Here is a 22,539-nt window from a genome sequence, read left to right on the forward strand (position 1 = left end):
TATAGCAGAGTGGAGTTTGCCTGCCAGTTTCATGCTAAAGCCTGCTGGAACCAAGACAAAGCCTGTAAACCGTTTTGGAGAACGTTTATGCAAAGTAAAGCTGCCATTGAACTTCATCTCAAGGTCTGGACTCCAAATATTATTTTATCCCTCAATTATTCCCCCTATTTAGTGCTTTGGAGTCAAAGCCTGGGGTCCAGCCGTATTCAGGTAGGAGCACCGTGACACACATAAAGAGACGTTTAGGCCACAACATACTACTCAGCATTTCCTACTAAGGCCTCTTGCACATGAAGGTTTTTTTTTTCTGTTTTTTGCATTCCGTATAGAGAATCATTCATTTCAATGGATCCGCAAAAAAAAAACAAAAAAAAAAAAACGGAAGGCACTCCGTATGCCTTCCGTTTCCATATTTCAGTTCAAAGATAGAACATGTCCTATTATTGTCCGCATAATGGACAAGGATAGGACTGTTCTATCAGGAGCCAGATGTTCAGTTCCACAAAAAACTGAATGCACACAGACGTCATCCGTATTATTGTTTGCGGACCGCAAAATACTGAAAAAGCCATACGGTCGTGTGCAAGAGGCCTAAACCTGGGAAGCGACAGAGGGCCCTGGGCCGTGGTCACCCGTTGCACATGCACTAGTGGTTGTCACGCAGCTTACGGACACTCGGCCACGAGGAATTTCAATTTTTTTTTGTTTTTGTTTTACATTTAAAGGGGAAGCGCTCTTTAGTATCCAACTATAGCTGAGTCCTGCAGAACAGCAGCCGGGGGTCCTTCGTATTCGCGCCTCGGGGCTCTGCACAGTTTACAGGCCTTATCGAAGCCCCCTGCGTGCACAGACACGTCCCCGCCACCCCTGCAGGTATGTGCCCAGCCCCCGCCAGACTCTCCACCCTGATCCCCCCTCCCCCGGCTGGAAAACATTCAGAGATAGTCACATGCTTCACATGCACAAACAAAGCCGCGTTAACAGCAGGAGGGGGCCCGGGGCCCCCAGGAAGACACCACAACAGGCGATAAGTGCAGGCCAAGCAGAAATTCCACCTCCATGTAAATCAGGATTTCAGACACCGACCTATCTGGGGGAATCTTTGCTCATCCTGCGCCTCCTTGTGCATGAACAGAATGACAGAACCGCACTTCTGCCAGGCTGCACTACTGAGAGGTTTCAATGACAATGGCTCCCGTCAGGTACTGTGTCGTCATGGAGACCTCATACGGACCCCAGTAATCCAACACGATATCTATGGCCCCCTCGGCTTGAATCAGCTACATGTCTGGATTCACACACGGTCTCCATGAGACACTGCACCTGACAGAAGAGGACATGTTAGTAGCAGTGCAGCCTCAGGCTTCAGGCCTGTAAATTCAAGAGGCCATATCTCAATTTAGGAGCACGATATCGGAAAACGCTTTTCACATCTTTACTGCACATTAAAGGGCCCTCTATAAAACTCGCCGGGACATGCAAAATGGCCGACTACATCAGGGGGCGAGAGAGGCGGAGGGGGGGTCTCGAGGGAGAGAGAGGCGGAGGGGGGGTCTCGAGGGAGAGAGAGGCGGAGGGGGGGTCTCGAGGGAGAGAGAGGCGGAAGCGGAGGTCGAGGGCGAGAGAGGCGGAAGCGGAGGGGGGGGTCGAGGGAGAGAGAGGCGGAAGAGGGGGGGGTCGAGGGAGAGAGAGGGTCGAGGGAGAGAGAGGCGGAAGAGGGGGGGGGGGGTCGAGGGAGAGAGAGGCGGAAGAGGGGGGGGGGGGGTCGAGGGAGAGAGAGGCGGAGGGGCTCAGGGGCGAGAAGGAGGGCCTAGAGTGCAGGAGAGAGGTGGGTAGCAGGGCGGCCACTATCACAGGTGGTTCTGATCATCTCTCAGTCTCGGATTAGAGCGCAGAGCGTCTCGTGGTGACATCACAACCTCCTGCACATCTCTAGCTGATAAAGATAAAGCTTGAGAGCTTCCAGGGTCGGAGGATGCCGGGTGACATCACAGGACGGTTCACAGCCAATAGGTGACAGGGGAACCCCGCAGACATTGAGGAATCGTCCGGGCCGCGGTCGGAGCAGTGACTCAGATGTCTGGCCGCCAAAGCATACACAACATTAATGATTTCACTGCGCTGACAACTGCAAGACACAAATTATACACGACAACTACATAAACCAACACTACACCACAGCGGCCGCGCTGAAGAATCCATTGTTTTCTCTCACCAGCCATTTCCACTGTAATGGACTTCAATGGGGATCAGTGACCGGGAGTCTCATCATCCCCTCCGGACCCCAACCTCACAGATCTCCGAACCACTGGCAGCCACCAACAGCAGCCTCCTCCAGATCCGATTACGGGGGCGGCACGCGATGTATGCTTTACTGCAGCCACCAACAGCAGCCTCCTCCAGATCCGATTACGGGGGCGGCACGCGATGTATGCTTTACTGCAGCCACCAACAGCAGCCTCCTCCAGATCCGATTACGGGGGCGGCACGCGATGTATGCTTTACTGCAGCCACCAACAGCAGCCTCCTCCAGATCCGATTACGGGGGCAGCACTCCGATGTATGCTTTACTGCAGCCACAAACAGCAGCCTCCTCCAGATCCGATTACGGGGGCGGCACGCGATGTATGCTTTACTGCAGCCACCAACAGCAGCCTCCTCCAGATCCGATTACGGGGGCGGCACGCGATGTATGCTTTACTGCAGCCACCAACAGCAGCCTCCTCCAGATCCGATTACGGGGGCGGCACTCCGATGTATGCTTTACTGCAGCCACCAACAGCAGCCTCCTCCAGATCCGATTACGGGGGCAGCACTCCGATGTATGCTTTACTGCAGCCACATGGGCCATAGGGTCCTGCAGTCTGGAGAGGACACAGAGTGGGGGCGTTGTGGGCATGCTCTGTGACCCGTGCATAGGTCATCATGCAGGGGAGAGGAGGCGGCGAATAGGGCTGCAGTAAACAATTATTTTAGAAATAGAGTATTCTATCGATTATTGTTTACGATTAATCGAATACTCCTATAAGAAAAAATTAATAAATAGACTGTTTTCCTTTATAAAACTCATCAGTCCCCAACACCCTTCGTTCCCCCTATGTGATCAGCCCAAGTGCTTCAGTTCACCACCTTGTGCCAGCAGCCCTCCCCCCCTTGTGCCAGCAGCTCTCCCCCCCCACACCTTGTGCCAGCAGCTCTGCCCCCCCACACCTTGTGCCAGCAGCTCTGCCCCCCCACACCTTGTGCCAGCAGCTCTGCCCCCCCACACCTTGTGCCAGCAGCTCTGCCCCCCCACACCTTGTGCCAGCAGCTCTGCCCCCCCACACCTTGTGCCAGCAGCTCCCCCCCCCCACACCTTGTGCCAGCAGCTCCCCCCCCCCCACACCTTGTGCCAGCAGCTCCCCCCCCCCACACCTTGTGCCAGCAGCTCCCCCCCCCCACACCTTGTGCCAGCAGCTCCCCCCCCCCCACCTTGTGCCAGCAGCTCCCCCCCCCCACACCTTGTGCCAGCAGCTCCCCCCCCCCACACCTTGTGCCAGCAGCTCTCCCCCCCCCACACCTTGTGCCAGCAGCTCTCCCCCCCCCACACCTTGTGCCAGCAGCTCTCCCCCCCCACACCTTGTGCCAGCAGCTCTCCCCCCCCCACACCTTGTGCCAGCAGCTCCCCCCCCCACACCTTGTGCCAGCAGCTCTCCCCCCCCACACCTTGTGCCAGCAGCTCTCCCCCCCCCCACACCTTGTGCCAGCAGCTCTCCCCCCCCCCCACACCTTGTGCCAGCAGCTCTCCCCCCTGCTCCTCCTGACACCAGGAGTGCACAGCATCATTGGTTGCCTGGCCTTAGTCGCACCAACTTACTTTTCCAGCAGGGGCGCCGCCGACACTCCATTGTTCCGCGCTGCTCTGCGTCTGACGTCACGGCGGGTCAGGGTGTGCGTACGTCAGGAGGTCAGTGCAGCGCGGGACCACGGATGTGCTGTGAAGTGTCCGGAGGCCCCTGCTGGAAAGGTGAGTATTGCGGGCCAGCGGGAGACCACAGAGCGGGAGTAATAGCAAGTGCTTCACTCCCGCTCCGTGGTCACGTGACACAAACTAATCTTCGATGCAAAAAATTTGCATCGAGGCTTTTCTGGTGTCGAATTACTCGATTCAATCGAGTAATTGTTTCAGCCCTAGCGGCGAACTCAGACCTTTAACTATAAAGTTCTATTGTAGTGTGTAGTGAGCATGCTCTGTGACCTCTGAAGAGGTCATTGTGCAGGAAGGGGGAGGAGATAAGTGCCGAACATTACCTATAAATGTCTATGGTACAGAATAGTGAGCGTGCTCTGTGCAGGCTATTCTGCAGGGGGGGGGGGGGAGGTAAGTGCCGACCATTACCTATAAATGTCTATGGTACAGAATAGTGAGCGTGCTCTGTGCAGGCTATTCTGCAGGGAGGGGGGGGGGGGAGGTAAGTGCTGACCATTACCTATAAATGTCTATGGTACAGAATAGTGAGCGTGCTCTGTGCAGGTCATTCTGCAGGGAGGGGGGAGGTAAGTGCTGACCATTACCTATAAATGTCTATGGTACAGAATAGTGAGCGTGCTCTGTGCAGGCCATTCTGCAGGGAGGGGGGGGAGGCAAGTGCTGACCATTACCTATAAATGTCTATGGTACAGAATAGTGAGCGTGCTCTGTGCAGGTCATTCTGCAGGGAGGGGGGAGGTAAGTGCTGACCATTACCTATAAATGTCTATGGTACAGAATAGTGAGCGTGCTCTGTGCAGGCCATTCTGCAGGGAGGGGGGGAGGCAAGTGCTGACCATTACCTATAAATGTCTATGGTACAGAATAGTGAGCGTGCTCTGTGCAGGCCATTCTGCAGGGAGGGGGGAGGTAAGTGCTGACCATTACCTATAAATGTCTATGGTACAGAATAGTGAGCGTGCTCTGTGCAGGCCATTCTGCAGGGAGGGGGGGGGGGAGGTAAGTGCTGACCATTACCTATAAATTTCTATGGTACAGAATAGTGAGCGTGCTCTGTGCAGGCCATTCTGCAGGGAGGGGGGAGGTAAGTGCTGACCATTACCTATAAATGTCTATGGTACAGAATAGTGAGCGTGCTCTGTGCAGGCCATTCTGCAGGGAGGGGGGGAGGTAAGTGCTGACCATTACCTATAAATGTCTATGGTACAGAATAGTGAGCGTGCTCTGTGCAGGCCATTCTGCAGGGAGGGGGGGAGGTAAGTGCTGACCATTACCTATAAATGTCTATGGTACAGAATAGTGAGCGTGCTCTGTGCAGGCCATTCTGCAGGGAGGGGGGGGGGGTAAGTGCTGACCATTACCTATAAATGTCTATGGTACAGAATAGTGAGTGTGCTCTGTGCAGGCCATTCTGCAGGGAGGGGGGGGGGAGGTAAGTGCTGACCATTACCTATAAAGGTCTATGGTACAGAATAGCGAGCGTGCTCTGTGCAGGCCATTCTGCAGGGAGGGGGGGAGGCAAGTGCTGACCATTACCTATAAATTTCTATGGTACAGAATAGTGAGCGTGCTCTGTGCAGGCCATTCTGCAGGGAGGGGGGAGGTAAGTGCTGACCATTACCTATAAATGTCTATGGTACAGAATAGTGAGCGTGCTCTGTGCAGGCCATTCTGCAGGGAGGGGGGGGGGAGGTAAGTGCTGACCATTACCTATAAATTTCTATGGTACAGAATAGTGAGCGTGCTCTGTGCAGGCCATTCTGCAGGGAGGGGGGAGGTAAGTGCTGACCATTACCTATAAATGTCTATGGTACAGAATAGTGAGCGTGCTCTGTGCAGGCCATTCTGCAGGGAGGGGGGGAGGTAAGTGCTGACCATTACCTATAAATGTCTATGGTACAGAATAGTGAGCGTGCTCTGTGCAGGCCATTCTGCAGGGAGGGGGGGAGGCAAGTGCTGACCATTACCTATAAATGTCTATGGTACAGAATAGTGAGCGTGCTCTGTGCAGGTCATTCTGCAGGGAGGGGGGAGGCAAGTGCTGACCATTACCTATAAATGTCTATGGTACAGAATAGTGAGCGTGCTCTGTGCAGGCCATTCTGCAGGGAGAGGGGGAGGTAAGTGCTGACCATTACCTATAAATGTCTATGGTACAGAATAGTGAGCGTGCTCTGTGCAGGCCATTCTGCAGGGAGGGGGGGAGGCAAGTGCTGACCATTACCTATAAATGTCTATGGTACAGAATAGTGAGCGTGCTCTGTGCAGGCCATTCTGCAGGGAGGGGGGGGAGGTAAGTGCTGACCATTACCTATAAATGTCTATGGTACAGAATAGTGAGCGTGCTCTGTGCAGGCCATTCTGCAGGGAGGGGGGGAGGTAAGCTCAGACTAACTATATATCTCTATTTTGGAGGACAACGTGCTGCAGGGAGGAGGAGCAGGCGAGCTGTCACCATCACCATGCTCCGTGAATGGTGGACCTCTCATTATCCACATAGGTGCTGTGCTGCCTGCGATGATGATGAGATGACTTACAGGACGCGTCAGCCTGCGGGAGGCTCAGGACGAAAACTGCAGGAATTCCGGATTTTTTTTATACAGAGAGAAGGACATAGAAAACGGCCAACTGATTTTAATTAATTTTTTTTTCTTTTTCCGACAACACGTCCCCTTTAAGAGGATTTTCTGGATTTCTGTAAAAATTATTTTATAAATGAAAAGTTCTACAACTTCCAATAGACTTTATGTTTCAATAACAATTTAAGATCTCTGCCTGCTGTCAGTGAATGAGACAGCAGACTGATACATTGTGTCCAAGCAGCAGAGCATTGAGCAGGACTGGCTGTACCCAGGTCTGCTGCCTCTCAAGGGTGTTCTCATTCACCGACAGCAAGCAGATTAAAGTCACGTGTGCTGGGTCCTGTGGGGTGTGAATACTTTTGCATTCAGCTCTTTGTACACGTGTAGTTTTGTATATGGGGGGGATGTTCCGTGTGTATTATACTCCTGGGCACACGTATGTGGCAGCAGTGACAGGCAGACGCGGGCACACTGACTCACCTCTGTTATTCCGGGCCCCTCCTGGCCGGACCCTCACCATGAATGCCCCGTCTGTCCGAGCACAAAAACCTCTCAGTGACTCGGGAGGAAAGGGAAAAGGGTAATTTAAGATGGCCGAGCCGCGGCCGCTGGAAAGGGGAACACCCAGCTGACAAAACCTCCATTCTGCTGGGCCCCACAGACGCCCAGTGTTCGGGGCCGCCATCACATCATCACCAGCCGAGGACACGGAACAGGGCAGCCCCTCATAGGACATGACGCCCCAAAGTGAAGGGCCGATCCGAAAGTCAGGTGCCTGGACGGACGCATGCGAATTCACCCTCAGCCTCAGAGCCATTATACCGCCATATACTGCACTCCTTCACCGTCATAACGGAGCGGCGACTGCTCCACAGCGCCACCGCTCTAGGAACGCTTGGTGACGACCATCATGTCCGGCAGGGACCTGGAAACGTCCTAAGGCTGAAGTCACACCTGCAGATCTAGGTCGGGGCTACATGGCGACTCTGCCCGCGACACGACCCCCTTACGGCGCTGCGACCTCCAGCCTCATATTACTCACATGGATGTGACACGTGCTACACGCCAACATCCTCATGAAGGACGGGTACTCAGCCGTCACTGGAGTTCAATGGTCTATCACAAGGCAGAATAATACCGCCACGCGGCTAGAACATGTGCTTGACATGGAGCCCTATCTACAGTGACAGGCCACCGCCAGAAAGTGAAAGCCCTTATCTGCCGCCCCTCCCGGAGACAGCGGCGCAGTGACCGAGCGGTATGCAGGCAAGGAATAAGTATGTGAACCCCTGTAAGTGCCCTCTATACCAGCACAAGGATTTTACAGCAGCAGCAAAGCGAGACCACAGGCGGCAGCACGTGGATGGCGGCACTTTTTTGGCCACTGCCTTATAAGTTGGCGTTCGGGGCGCCCCAGGGGGGGTTGTGTCTGTTCATACGGACATAATATGACAGATGTAGCAGAGCCCAAAGGGTTGACCTCTGCAGCTGGCTGATGTCAGATGTTCTGCTTTGTGTATGCTGGTTACAGGGTCCCCATGTGGCAGGCAGGGGTGCCCACCAGGGACAGACAGGGCCCCCCGCCCATGGCCATCACCCTCCTGATTGAATAGCAATTCCTCCTACGTGCTACGGGGTTCGGGGGTGACCCGATTCCTGCGTCTCCACGACGCCTCATACGGAAATGTCCCCCAGCAAAGAAAATGGAGCAATCCCGGAATATTAGGGAATTGCTACTCGGGTAATTGCCTCATCTCTCGGCTGTTGGAAGCTCGTTATCCATGTCTATATCGGAGACCGCCTCCGTAATAACTCCGCTACCGAGCCTTTATTTACAAGTGAGGCCGGAGGAACGCAGAGAATAGCAGGAAGCGGGGACAGCCACAATGTCAGGAGGCGGCCAAGGCCAGAGAACAATCGTCTACACCACTCCGCAGGGATTCACTAAAGGGGTATCCCAACCCCCTCCTATCGGAAGAATGGGGTATCCTGACCCCTGCTGGGCAGTACAAGTCGCTGTCCATTGTGCAGTGCGGTTCAGGGACCCCCCACAGTTTCTGAGAATACGCGACCGGTCAGAACAACGGACAGCTTTACAGACTTTCGTCTCCTCATATCTCTGCTTGCTGGCAACGACTGGAAACATTCTGGTTAACACATAAAGGGCCCTGTCTGACTCCCAGCTGAGGACTTGCTACAATTGTATCCTATAGACACCCCATAAGTCTCTGTTTGTTACAATGAATCAGTATGGAGATCGCAGGGGACCGGAGGGGGGGGGGGGGGCCCTCAGACGCCGCAGGGGACCGGAGGGGGGGGGGGGCCTCGGACGCCGCAGGGGACCGGAGGGGGGGGGGGGGCCTCGGACGCCGCAGGGGACCGGAGGGGGGGGGGGGGCCTCGGACGCCGCAGGGGACCGGAGGGGGGGGGCCTCGGACGCCGCAGGGGACCGGAGGGGGGGGGGGGGGCCTCGGACGCCGCAGGGGACCGGAGGGGGGGGGGGGCCTCGGACGCCGCAGGGGACCGGAGGGGGGGGGGGCCTCGGACGCCGCAGGGGACCGGAGGGGGGGGGGGGGCCTCGGACGCCGCAGGGGACCGGAGGGGGGGGGGGGCTCGGACGCCGCAGGGGACCGGAGGGGGGGGGGCCCTCGGACGCCGCAGGGGACCGGAGGGGGGGGGGGCCCTCGGACGCCGCAGGGGACCGGAGGGGGGAGGGCCCTCGGACGCCGCAGGGGACCGGAGGGGGGAGGGCCCTCGGACGCCGCAGGGGACCGGAGGGGGGAGGGCCCTCGGACGCCGCAGGGGACCGGAGGGGGGGGGAGGGCCCTCGGACGCCGCAGGGGGGAGGGCCCTCGGACGCCGCAGGGGATCGGAGGGGGGAGGGCCCTCGGACACCGCAGGGGACCGGAGGGGGGAGGGCCCTCGGACGCCGCAGGGGACCGGAGGGCCCTCGGACGCCGCAGGGGACCTGAGGGCCCTCGGACGCCGCAGGGGACCGGAGGGCCCTCGGACGCCGCAGGGGACCGGAGGGGGGGGGGCCTGGACGACGCAGGGGACCGGAGGGGGGGGGGCCCATCGGACGCCACAGAAAAGTAAACTAATGTCAGACGGGTTCTGTGACCTCAAAGACACAGAGGAGGTGACAGAGTCAAGTGTTCAACTTAAAATAGCACAGTGCGACCATGAGCAGCCAGAACCGAGCGCTGGAATCCCGGGGGCTCTATGACATCTTCCATTACAGGACCACTGCAGGTATATGTACACTGTGGATCTGCAGCATTTTACAGGACCAGCAAAACTGATGAGGGGACATCTGCGCGGTGCGAAAAAATCCATGGCGTAAACGGACCCGCGGAGCATCCACAGCTGCCGATATACGCGGCCGATTTCGCCCTTTACCGTGGAGCGGCTCAAACCCACGACTAATGTACTGCAGAAGAGTTCGGAGGCATGGGGCAGGCGCAGCGCTGTAGAGCCGGGCCCCTAACCCAACAGGCGAGTCCTTCCTCTCTCAGGCCGGGTCACCACGTAGTGGTCGCAGGGCGCTCTTCTGCGGAAGTAAAGGTGAAGCAACTCACTGCTGACCGTCTCCGCAGCAGGTGGAGGAGAGCTCGTAAAACCCATCCACTTTGCTGGTCTTGGAAGACTCTGCAGATTTTCTATAATGCACCAAAAACCGTATGCGCATTTACCGTGAATCGCTGTGGTTTTCCCATAGGGTGTTGGCCGCCGGCACGTTAAAAAAAAAATCACGTGAAAAACCGCACTGCAAAACTGCAAGAAACTACGTCCGTCTGTGTGCGCCTCGTGTCCGCGCATCCTAACCCCCGGGAAGCTCCTTGTGGCACGCGGTTCCTGCAGGGGGTGCAGTGTTGCTCAGGGGGTGGTGCCCCCATAATGTGCATTACTCCCCTCCATGACAGACGACCTCATTAACGCATTTCAAACCAGTCATGTGAACCCCCGGATAGGTCTATGGTCTGCAGTTGTCACTGACTTTTATGGGGTGTAGTTGTCAGGCCTCGGATGGCACACAAGACAAGGACCTTATTCTGCTACCAGACCTGCCCATGACGGCCACATCCGGGCTGCAGGGAGCCCCTGTAAGCGTCTCCACGTACAAGGCTCCTCGCGCCGACAGCTTTGTATATGGAAAATCTGACAAATTCTAAATGGGACGAAGAGGAAAGAAAAAAAGTGCCGGGAATATTCTCCACTTCTAGACGGTCTACATCCAGGGGCTCCGAGGGGAGTGGAGAGACGGCACTCCCCAGCGACTGGGAAACTACAACTCCCAGCATGCCCTGACTCCCAGGGAGCCTCCGGAAGGCCCAGCTGGATTCAGCAGAGGTCATGTTACCTTTATAAAGGGGAACTCCAGCCTTGCACCCAATGTATTTTGGTGACAGTGGAGAGGTCCTCTGCGGGTGACGCAGAGAGACTGTGCATTTAGTGGCGGCAATCGCGCGCGGCTGCAGAGTGAACACGCGCAGATTCATTTTGTAGCTTTTTCACATGAATTCTGGAGCAGAAAAAGTGCCAAAATCCTCATCAAAACTGCACCATGTGAACATGCCTGTAGACTGCACAGAACCCAGAAAAGCCGGAGGAGAGCGAGTGCGACAGCCAAGACCGTCTGAGACAGCCAGGCCCGCGCCGCACGGCAACCATGGACATGGCAGAGGTCATCGCAGGCCAGCCATAGAACTGAATGGCGTCAAAGACTGACTCGTAAGTGACCGCAGCCGCGGAATCGCAAAAAGTCCAGCAGGGTGGTTGTTGTTTTTTGTGATTCTGGGGTTGCGGTCACTTGCGAGTTGCTCTCTCTCTCTGGGGTTGCGGTCACTTGCGAGTTGCTCTCTCTCTGGGGTTGCGGTCACTTGCGAGTTGCTCTCTCTGGGGTTGCGGTCACTTGCGAGTTGCTCTCTCTGGGGTTGCGGTCACTTGCGAGATGCTCTCTCTGGGGTTGCGGTCACTTGCGAGATGCTCTCTCTGGGGTTGCGGTCACTTGCGAGATGCTCTCTCTGGGGTTGCGGTCACTTGCGAGTTGCTCTCTGACCCCATTTATTTTTATGGCTGTCCTGCGATCCTTAGGCCTAGTTCACACGAACGTTTTTTTTTGCGAGTGTACGGGCCGTTTTTTTGTGTTCCGTATACGGTCGGTAAACGGAACCATTCATTTCAATGGTTCCACAAAAAAAAAACTAATGTGTTCCGTATGCATTCCGTTTCCGTATTTCCGTTCCGTTGAAAGATAGGGCTTGTCCTATATTTGCCCGTAAATCACGGGTTGTGGCTCCATTCAAGTCAATGGGTCCGCAAAAAAAAACCGGAACACATACAGAAATGCATCCGTATATCTTCCGTTTAGTTTTTTCTGAACCATCTATTGAAAATGTTATGGCCAGCCCAATTGTTTCTATGTAATTACTGTAAATTAGTTTATGACGCACAGGAGTGATGAAACCTGGAAGAGGTACTCTCAGTAAAGAGGATTCGCCCTTCCTCTGGGCAGTATACAATCAATAAGGAAATACTGGGCGCTCTCGCTATATGGAAAACCGTATGTTTTATTAGTTAATAACATATATTAGTAAAATACCATAAAATCAATATATATAGCATAAATGGCCGAACTTCAATATTAAAGGGATAATTCTAATACTAAATAAATACAAGAATATTAAAATACTAAAAATCACATAATATCTCTCCGGAATAAGCCTGTTGTACCGTCAGTCCACGTATCTATTATTCTTTGAATATCCTTAGTGGATCCTACGTTTCCTAGGATGCAGGAATAGACAGTCTCAAGCAATACTGATTAATGTGAGCGTTTCAGCGGCGTCCTGCGTTTCGGGGCTTACTTACACACCACTGAGGAAGGGGCGATAGTAAGCCCCGAAACGCGTCTGGCTTGGCTCAAGACCCCCGTATGGACTGCTAGCCCATCTATTGGAAGACTCTGATGCCGACTTTTCCCGAATATTAAAGACCCGACACGCCGATCGCAACAAAGATTATACAGGTGCAGAGCTGTACGGGCGTGGGAGACGGAACATAGAGGCTCGCAGGATACCGGCTCTCATCTACAGCGGAGCGGTGTCCAGAGCGACTGAAGGGATCGGCAGAGTCATTTACTTCTATTTGCGGCAATAAAACACTGAACCGGAATAGCAGCTGAAGAAAAGCTCTATCATTCAAGAACTCAGCGGGACGCCGCTCAAACGCTCACACTAATCAGTATTGCTTGAGACTGTCTATTCCTGCATCCTAGGAAACGTAGGATCCACTAAGGATATTCAAAGAATAATAGATACGTGGACTGACGGTACAACAGGCTTATTCCTGAGATGTATTATGTGATTTGTAGTATTTTAATATTCTTGTATTTATTTAGTATTAGAATTATCCCTTTTTAATATTGAAGTTCGGCCATTTATGCTATATATATATATATTGATTTTATGGTATTTTACTAATATATGTTATTAACTAAAAACATACGGTTTTCCATATAGCGAGAGCGCCCAGTATTTCTTTATTGATTACTGTATACTGTACATGGCATACGGAAAAACAAAAAGGAAACGGAAACACAACGGATCCGTGAAAAACGGACTGCAAAAAACAATAAAAGCCATACGTTCGTGTGAACTAGGCCTTAGTCTCTTAACAGCTGTCACACCCAAGATGGCCGTATAGCCCCGGCCTAAAAGTGCGTGACCTGTGCGCCGTCTATGTGTGCCCCCCGGATACAGCCTCACTGGTCGTCTGTCAACGGACAGGCCCTTACTCCTATAAATACTGCGCCAGTTGTGTAAGTCTACGGGTTGCTGTGTTCACAACTGCGACCGGACCACTAAGCCAGGGGCGCACCACCAATTAGGAGAGGCGATTGCTTCAGGCAGCGCAACTCGGATACAAGTGGGGATGGCGGCAGGAACGTGGGGACAGCGGCAGGGCTGTGGAAAAGGAGTGCTTCCATCACGGTATTGCCGTCCTCAGTTAAATGCTGTGGCGGGGCACGGGGGCCTGAAGCCCATCAGAGGCTGGCACAGGTGGCGCGATGGGGTAATCATCATCGTGCCGCCCAAGACGGGCAGTATGCAGCCCAGGAAACAGACGCAAAGAGGCCTGCGGTGCATCACAGAGACTGCGCATGGGGGGAAGTACTTGAGTTTATTACTTTTTATTTGGCACCATGCTGTTGAGCCATTATGGGGGAGGGGGGGGGGGGCGTGAGGAGCACTTGGGGGCATGGTTTCTACTAGCAGCACTAAATAGGGGCATTTTGTACTGGCACACATTTTGGGGAGCACTATGGTGACACTGGCTCTACTGGGGACACTAAGATGGGGTCTTTTTTGCACTGGCACCCATTATAAGGGGGTCGTTTCCCCACTGGCACCCATTATAAGGGGGTCGTTTCCCCACTGGCACCCATTATAAGGGGGTCGTTTCCCCACTGGCACCCATTATAAGGGGGTCGTTTCCCCACTGGCACCCATTATAAGGGGGTCGTTTTGCACTGCACACATAAGAATTATTACTACTGGGGGACTAGGGTGAACATGATTACTAGTACGGGCAGAATGGGGGCATTATTAGTATTGGGGGCACTGCTAAGTGCACTCTGGCAGATAATTATTTCTATAGCTGGGATTTTTACCATTACTGTGGGGGCCCTGGCACAGTATCCGCTTAGCACAATTTCTTTTGGGGGGACATTATGTTTGCACTATTAGTGTCAGGGACACTGTTTTTTTTAGGGCACCGTGTGCCAATCTGCGTGGTTTTGTCAAACTCTGCAGAGAGGAGAGATAGGTGAAAGAAATCATCATGGTGGTCTGGACTGAACGGAGAAGATAAAGAGAAGGTCTACATCAGAGGAGACGTCACTGGATGGAAGAGGTACATATGTGACCCTGAATGTTCTGTAGGGCTGCATGTAATGTTTTTCAAGTCTGCATTTACCCCAAGGCCGGAGAGAAGGGGTTAGGCTGAGAATTTGGCATGGTATAATACCCTTATCTCTTATATCAGGCACCGTTCCTGCGCCGTGACTACCGGTGTCCGGCATCTTGTCTTGTCTTCATGAAAGGGCCAGAGGCGATATCTCATCCATAGCGATGTCATCATCAGGGAGGGCATTTGGGGCAAGTTGTAAATTCTCCATAGAAATCAGAGAGAAAAGCCCAAGGCACGCTGCGGGGGTCTCAGCCGCCAACACTAGAAAATGCAGCAAATACAATAAATAAGAATAATCTGTGCAATTGTAAAGGAGGATTGAAATCGTTCGGCCATCATGTGACCGGCGCCGATCATTTTATTGTAACTGTGGCCGGAAACTGGAACAACTGACCTGTGGGATTCTGCACAGGTGAGATTGTTGCAGGTGACCACAAGAAGTCAATGCAAATCCGGCACCACTGATGGATACAACCTGAAAAGAGTGACAGTACGACCATGGTACAGAGGCCTAGGTCTAACGGTGGACGCACTGCCCAACCAGGGCCGGCACTAGTGATCGGCGGCTCCTCAACACATCTGACAGAAATCACTCACTGGTGGAATATTTACCAAACGTCACAATCACTCGTGGCTGCAACTCACCGCCACACGACCAAGGATGAGGGGCCACACGAATAGACCGCCATACTGACTATGGACACGGGATGGACTGCAAGATTGTCGCCAAATATCCGCCAGATACATTCTGTATAGACACTGATACATATATACATGACACGTCTGGATGGAGAGATATATATATATAAGGAAAGTCCGCAGCACTCCTTTAAGTAAAAAAGTGAATTTTATTCACACATGTCAGACAACGTTTCGGTCCTCTCACAGGACCATTTTCAAGTCAAAATGGTCCTGTGAGAGGACCGAAACGTTGTCTGACATGTGTGAATAAAATTCACTTTTTTACTTAAAGGAGTGCTGCGGACTTTCCTTCTCTACTGAATTTGTCCCATATCGAGGGACCACCGCGGGCACCTGCATTTATTTCTGCACTAAAGGGAGTGCTGCCTGAATCTTTTTATGGATATAGATATAGATAGAGATATATATATATATATATATATATATATATATATATATATATATATATATATATATATATATATATATATATATCTATCTATATATCTATCTATCACACACACACAGTAACATCTAGATACTAATATATATATACACACACACACACACACACACACACACACACTTATAAGAATAAAAATGGCAGCACGCTCATAAAAAATGCATGGAAAGAAAAATACTTTATTCACCCATGTGGTCGCAACGTTTCAGCTCATCCATTGGGCCATATATATATATATATACAGGCTCGGACTGGCCCACAGGGGTACAGGTGGGCCCCTGAGCTGGGTGGGCCCCTAGTCTCCCACCCCCTGCACAAGCGGCACATAACACAGTAGACTTCCTGCACTACATGTACAGCTCCTCCACCAGCCGATGTCCATATAAAAACTTGTTAGATTATTATATTTGAATGTATCCGTACGGTGGGCCCCCAAAATAAATGTTACTGGTGGTCCCTAGGTACCCCAGCCCGACACTGGATAGATATACACACACACACACAGTGACACTTCTAGATACATTGTTACTTCTGACTGTTAAGAAAGTTACAAAGTATGGCAACAAGTTCCGCTTCTCAGGGCGAGCACAGAAAAGAGGGGCGCACGGGGTCTGCTGGAAGGTGATAAAAGCAGGCGGCGAGGGAAATATGTGATGATCTACCAAAGGAAGTGAGGCGCAGTGACAATATGGCAGTGACAGAATAGGCAAGAATGGTCGAAAAGTAAGAAGACAATGAGTAAAGGACCACCTAACACCCCCGGCTATGGGGGCAGCAGTCACAGCCAAGTTACAGTGTCCCTAATGATCCCCCAGCGCAGGTCCGCAGCCAGCACTTCCAGCACAGACCAGTAAGACCAGCTCGCAGGCCTCCACAGTTCAGGCCCCTCTGGTAGCCCCCTCCTCACACAATAAGTGCTCCAAACACAGCAAAAAGGTGAGCTGCCCCAGCTGGAGGAGATGCCCCTGGCAGCTGCCTTCTTACCTCCTCCCTGCAGCTCACACTGATCTTCTGCCCATGAGGGGACTGGGTCTGGGGGGTGTCTGCCTGGGTGAGAAAGCCCCAGCACAGAGCTCCAGTTGTCATGAAAGTAGACTGCAGAGAGGGGGGGGGGGAGGCAGGAAGGAGGACAGGGGGAGGGGAGGACACCAGGGAGGGGCAGCCTCTGCACAGACTGGGAGGGGGCAGCTCTGCTGCACCACTGCTGTCTGGGGCTGCATTTCCTCTGCTGGAGAACTAACCAGGAAATGAAACATTTGATGTTATGATTTCTCAGATACAATGTATCAATTGTTTCCTGTTCTGTGCACCTATGGGCCCAGGTTCAGGTGCAGGCGCTGCTCATGTCACAGGAGTGCAAGTGGATGAGCCAAACACTGCTGCAGCCATTGCATTCCACTGAAATCTGTGTCAGCAAAGGGGAGGCTGGCAAAGAATGTGCCCCTGGTGCCAACCAGACATTACTTGGATGGAGGCCGTTCTGCGTCTGGTGGACGGGAGATTCGGCGTAACCGGCGGCACAAGGTTGTGTCTTCTAGTTTCAAAAACTGTATTAAAAACCAAAACCTGCGTGTGAAGGGCGGTCTGGTGGGGGCCCATAGCGCACAGTGCGGTTTTACAGCGCGGTGCTTGGCCGCCTGATTTTAGGTTATAAACGTGTACGTGTAGAAACCGCCTTATTTGCGGTAAATGTTCGCCGCGTGATTTTTCCACTTTTTATCTTGCGGTATATACACGCTGCGTGATGCAGAACTCCACCGCATAATACTGTACCAGAAACCGAGAGGGAATGTTCAAATCTCATTTACACAAAGCAGTCGTAAATGACCTGCGGTGCGGATTCTGAAATCGGTGTCAGTTCTTTGAGCGGATTTTCTATGCTGATTTCCCCAATGCGTCAAATTTGCAAGTAACGTATGAGGATTTCAGTGAAAATGACGCTGCTGTGTGCATGCGAGCTCAGGGGACGCCATGACGCCAAACCCAGGAGAAGAGGAGCCGTAGAGCCCGTCCTTATTCCCCGCTCTTCCCCTTTATTATCCTCTCCTGATGTGGCCGCTGCTTTAGCAATAAGGCGACCAGTGTCCGTGCCTTGGGCGATATCTGGCGGGGACACTTACTAGGACCGGCTTTCTATGCCAGTCTTAGATTCACCTTTGCGTGTGTCATCATAAATTAGGCTCATGGGATGGGGGGCCCAATACGCCCCCGTCCCATCTGGAGGACAAGGTGTAAAACCGGCCGATCGACTAAATATTGTCACACGGTCAGTTAAAAAGAGGATTTGAAACTATTTTACTATTAAAATAGTCACAAGTGCGTTAGTAAATGTGTCCAATAAAGTGACATCATCACACCGACCGGCCAGACCACGGCACAATCGCCTCACTCATAGTGGGAACATGGGGTAGGTGAGTATTCATATAATGACACTATAGGGGCACATAAGGGGGCATTATACTGTGCGGGGGCACATAAGGGGGTATTATACTGTGTGAGGGGCACATAAGAGACATTATACTGTGCGGGGGCACATAAGGGGGTATTATACTGTGTGAGGGGCACATAAGAGACATTATACTGTGTGAGGGGCACATAAGGGGGCATTATACTGTGGGAGGGGCACATAAGGGGGCATTATACTGTGTGGGGGCGCATAAGGGGCTTTATACTGTGTGAGGCACATAAGGGGGCATTATACTGTGTGAGGGGCACATAAGGGGCATTATACTGTGTGGGGTCACATAAGGGGGCATTATACTGTGTGGGGGCGCATAAGGGGCATTATACTGTGTAGGGGGCACATAAGAGGGCATTATACTGTGTGGGGCACATAAGGGGGCATTATACTGTGTGGGGGCACATAAGGGGGCATTAAACTGTGTGAGGGGCACATAAGGGGGCATTATACTGTGTGAGGGGCACATAAGGGGGTATTATACTGTGTGAGGGGCACATAAGGGGCATTATACTGTGTGGGGGCACATAATAGGGCATTATACTGTGCGGGGGCACATAAGGGGGCATTATACTGTGTGGGGGCACATAAGGGGGCATTATACTGTGGGAGGGGCACATAAGGGGGCATTATACTGTGTGGGGGCGCATAAGGGGCTTTATACTGTGTGAGGCACATAAGGGGGCATTATACTGTGTGAGGGGCACATAAGGGGCATTATACTGTGTGGGGTCACATAAGGGGGCATTATACTATGTGGGGGCGCATAAGGGGGCATTATACTGTGTGTGGGGCACATAAGGGGGCATTATACTGTGTGTGGGGGCACATAAGGGGCATTATACTGTGTGGGGGCACATGAGAGGCATTATACTGCGTGGGGGCGCATACGGGGGCATTATACTGTGTGTGGGGGCACATAAGGGGGCATTATACTGTGTGTGGGGCACATAAGGGGGCATTATACTGTGTGGGGGCACATAAGGGGGCATTATACTGTGTGTGGGGCACATAAGGGGGCTTTATACTGTGTGAGGCACATAAGGGGGCATTATACTGTGTGGGGGCACATAAGGGGGCATTATACTGTGTGGGGGCACATAAGAGACATTATACTGTGTGGGGGCGCATAAAGGGTCATTATACTGTGTGGGGGCACATAAGGGGCATTATACTGTGTGGGGGCACATAAGGGGGCATTATACTGTGTGGGGGCACATAAGAGACATTATACTGTGTGGGGGCATATAAGGGGCATTATACTGTGTGGGGGCGCATAAGGGGGCATTATACTGTGTGGGGGCACATAAGGGGGCATTATACTGTGTGGGGGCGCATAAGGGGTATTATACTGTGTAGGGGGCACATAAGAGGGCATTATACTGTGTGGGGCACATAAGGGGGCATTATACTGTGTGGGGGCACATAAGGGGGCATTAAACTGTGTGAGGGGCACATAAGGGGGCATTATACTGTGTGAGGGGCACATAAGGGGGTATTATACTGTGTGAGGGGCACATAAGGGGCATTATACTGTGTGAGGGGCACATAAGGGGGCATTATACTGTGTGAGGGGCACATAAGGGGGTATTATACTGTGTGAGGGGCACATAAGGGGCATTATACTGTGTGGGGGCACATAATGGGGCATTATACTGTGCGGGGGCACATAAGGGGGCATTATACTGTGTGGGGGCACATAAGGGGGCATTATACTGTGTGGGGCACATAAGGGGGCATTATACTGTGTGAGGGGCACATAAGGGGGCTTTTTACTGTGTGAGGGGCACATAAGGGGGCATTATACTGTGTGGGGGCGCATAAGGGGCTTTATACTGTGTGAGGCACATAAGGGGGCATTATACTGTGTGAGGGGCACATAAGGGGCATTATACTGTGTGGGGGCACATAAGGGGCATTATACTGTGTGTGGGGCACATAAGGGGGCATTATACTGTGTGTGGGGGCACATAAGGGGCATTATACTGTGTGGGGGCACATAAGGGGGCATTATACTGTGTGGGGGCACATAAGAGGCATTATACTGTGTGGGGGCGCATAAGGGGGCATTATACTGTGTGGGGGCACATAAGGGGGCATTATACTGTGTGTGGGGCACATAAGGGGGCTTTATACTGTGTGAGGCACATAAGGGGGCATTATACTGTGTGGGGGCACATAAGGGGTCATTATACTGTGTGGGGGCACATAAAGGGTCATTATACTGTGTGGGGGCACATAAGGGGCATTATACTGTGTGGGGGCGCATAAAGGGTCATTATACTGTGTGGGGGCACATAAGGGGCATTATACTGTGTGGGGGCGCATAAAGGGTCATTATACTGTGTGGGGGCACATAAGGGGGCATTATACTGTGTGGGGGCACATAAGGGGCATTATACTGTGTGGGGGCACATAAGAGACATTATACTGTGTGGGGGCGCATAAGGTGGCATTATACTGTGTGGGGGCGCATAAGGGGCATTATACTGTGTGGGGGCACATAAGGGGGCATTATACTGTGTGGGGGCACATAAGGGGGTATTATACTGTGTGGGGGCACATAAGAGGGCATTATACTGTGTAGGGGGCACATAAGAGGGCATTATACTGTGTGGGGCACATAAGGGGGCATTATACTGTGTGGGGGCACATAAGGGGGCATTAAACTGTGTGAGGGGCACATAATGGGGCATTATACTGTGTAGGGGGCACATAAGGGGGTATTATACTGTGTGAGGGGCACATAAGGGGCATTATACTGTGTGGGGGCACATAAGGGGGCATTATACTGTGCGGGGGCACATAAGGGGGCATTATACTGTGTGGGGGCACATAAGGGGGCATTATACTGTGTGGGGCACATAAGGGGGCATTATACTGTGTGAGGGCACATAAGGGGGCTTTATACTGTGTGAGGGGCACATAAGGGGGCATTATACTGTGTGAGGGGCACATAAGGGGCATTATACTGTGTGGGGGCACATAAGGGGGCATTATACTGTGTGGGGGCACATAAAGGGGCATTATACTGTGCGGGGACACATAAGGGGGCATTATACTGTGTGGGGGCACATAAGGGGGCATTATACTGTGTGGGGGCACATAAGGGGGCATTATACTGTGTGGGGGCACATAAGGGGGCATTATACTGTGTGAGGGGCACATATGGGGCATTATACTGTGTGGGGGCACATAAGGGGGCATTATACTGTGTGGGGGCACATAAGGGGGCATTATACTGTGTGGGGGCACATAAGAGACATTATACTGTGTGGGGGCGCATAAGGGGTCATTATACTGTGTGGGGGCACATAAGAGACATTATACTGTGTGGGGGCACATAAGGGGGCATTATACTGTGTGAGGGGCACATAAGGGGGCATTATACTGTGTGGGGGGCACATAAGGGGGCATTATTCTGTGTGGGGCACATAAGGGGGCATTATACTGTGTGAGGGGCACATAAGGGGGCATTAAACTGTGTGAGGGGCACATAAGGGGGCATTATACTGTGTAGGGGGCACATAAGGGGGCATTATACTGTGTGGGGGGCATTATACTGTGTAGGGGGCACATAAGGGGGCATTATACTGTGTGGGGGGCATTATACTGTGTGGGGGCACATAAGGGGGCATTATACTGTGTGGGGGCACATAAGGGGGCATTATACTGTGTGGGGGCACATAAGGGGGCATTATACTGTGTGAGGGGCACATAATGGGGGCATTATACTGTGTGAGGGGCACATAATGGGGGCATTATACTGTGTAGGGGCACATAAGGGCGCATTATACTGTGTGGGGGGCATTATACTGTGTGAGGGCACATAAGGGGGCATTATACTGTGTGGGGGCACATAAGGGGGCATTATACTGTGTAGGGGCACATAAGGGGGCATTATACTGTGTGTGGGGCACATAAGGGTTCATTATACTATGTGGGGGGCACATAAGGGGGGCATTATACTGTATGAGGGGCACATAATGGGGGCATTATACTGTGTGGGGGCACATAAGGGGGCATTATACTGTGTGGGGGCACATAAGGGGGCATTATACTGTGTGAGGGGCACATAAGGGGGCATTATACTGTGTGGGGGCACATAATGGGGGCATTATACTGTGTTGGGGGCACATAGATGGTAAAGTGTCTATTTTCAGGGTAAATCCTGTATTTTCCTGTATTATAAGTTTTTGATGAGTTCCAGACGTTTCAGTTCTTCCACCGTCTTTAACGACTTGCAGATCGACGCCGCGGTTCAGCCACTTGGACGTTTCAGTTTATTCCATGAAATCTTCCCGTTTTCCAGACGCGGAGCCTCGGCCTGGTCGCCGCACGTCTCGGCTGCGCTCCTCTTACACGCTCACCATGTCTTTCTGTTCTTAATGCGATGACTCTCAGATTGAGCCGC

General features: G+C 52.7%; 1 protein-coding gene across 5 annotated transcripts in view; it reads right to left on the minus strand.

The window, feature by feature from the left end:
- ARHGEF1 (Rho guanine nucleotide exchange factor 1) overlaps nucleotides 1-16,783 on the minus strand; it is a 71,084-nt gene extending 54,301 nt beyond the window's left edge. For 3 of the 5 annotated variants that reach the window (XM_044274898.1, XM_044274896.1, XM_044274897.1), the window contains exon 1: nucleotides 16,652-16,782. The gene's annotated coding sequence lies outside the window, so the exon portion shown is untranslated. Of the gene's footprint in view, nucleotides 1-16,651 lie in introns of all 5 variants that reach the window. The other 2 variants (XM_044274893.1, XM_044274892.1) reach the window with 1 other exon arrangement.
- Nucleotides 16,784-22,539: the final 5,756 nt, after the last annotated feature.

Source organism: Bufo gargarizans, unplaced genomic scaffold, assembly GCF_014858855.1.
Source record: "Bufo gargarizans isolate SCDJY-AF-19 unplaced genomic scaffold, ASM1485885v1 original_scaffold_2115_pilon, whole genome shotgun sequence".
In the NCBI taxonomy this organism is placed as follows: Eukaryota; Metazoa; Chordata; class Amphibia; order Anura; family Bufonidae; genus Bufo; species Bufo gargarizans.